The sequence below is a fragment of the Carlito syrichta genome, unplaced genomic scaffold (assembly GCF_000164805.1).
Source record: "Carlito syrichta isolate Samal-C Ts95f unplaced genomic scaffold, Tarsius_syrichta-2.0.1 Scaffold304495, whole genome shotgun sequence".
NCBI classification, from domain to species: Eukaryota; Metazoa; Chordata; class Mammalia; order Primates; family Tarsiidae; genus Carlito; species Carlito syrichta.
In genome coordinates this window covers 117439-117973 of record NW_007248591.1, presented here as the reverse complement: position 1 = coordinate 117973, position 535 = coordinate 117439, and positions in this window count along the sequence as shown.

Genomic DNA, 535 nt, shown 5'->3' with positions numbered 1-535 from the left:
AAAAAAAAAAAAAAAAAAATTAAAGTTAAAAAAGACAAAACGCGGCCCTGCCCTTGACCACGGATTCCTGAGTCAGCCTGCCTGGTTCACCCACCTCAGCTCCCACCATCCTGCCCACCTTGGTCTCCACTCCAGCCACGCTGCCTTCTGGCGTCTGGTCCACCTTGGAGCCTGTGCCCCTGCGGCCCCTTCCTTCTCACAGAGATCTGCACAGCCCGCCCCTCAGGGTGTCCGTTCCCCCGTGACCTCTTCAGGGGAGACCCTCCTGGTCCCCCTCAACCCCTGCCCCGGCTCACCACATCCTGACATGACGTCCCCCCGCTCTGTGTCCACGGTCTGACCCCCACAGGTGTCAGCTTCCGGGGGGCTCCCTGCCGCATCCCATGACCGGCGCAGGCGTCTACCGAACACCTGGACAGTCGGCTGCTTGTGGCGCACAAGGCATGGGCCAACCCCAAGACGGGGGGCCGCGCTGGGGGCAGCCAAGGCTGCAGAGGACCCTGAGCCTGAGCCCCGAGGCGAGCGCAGCACCCAC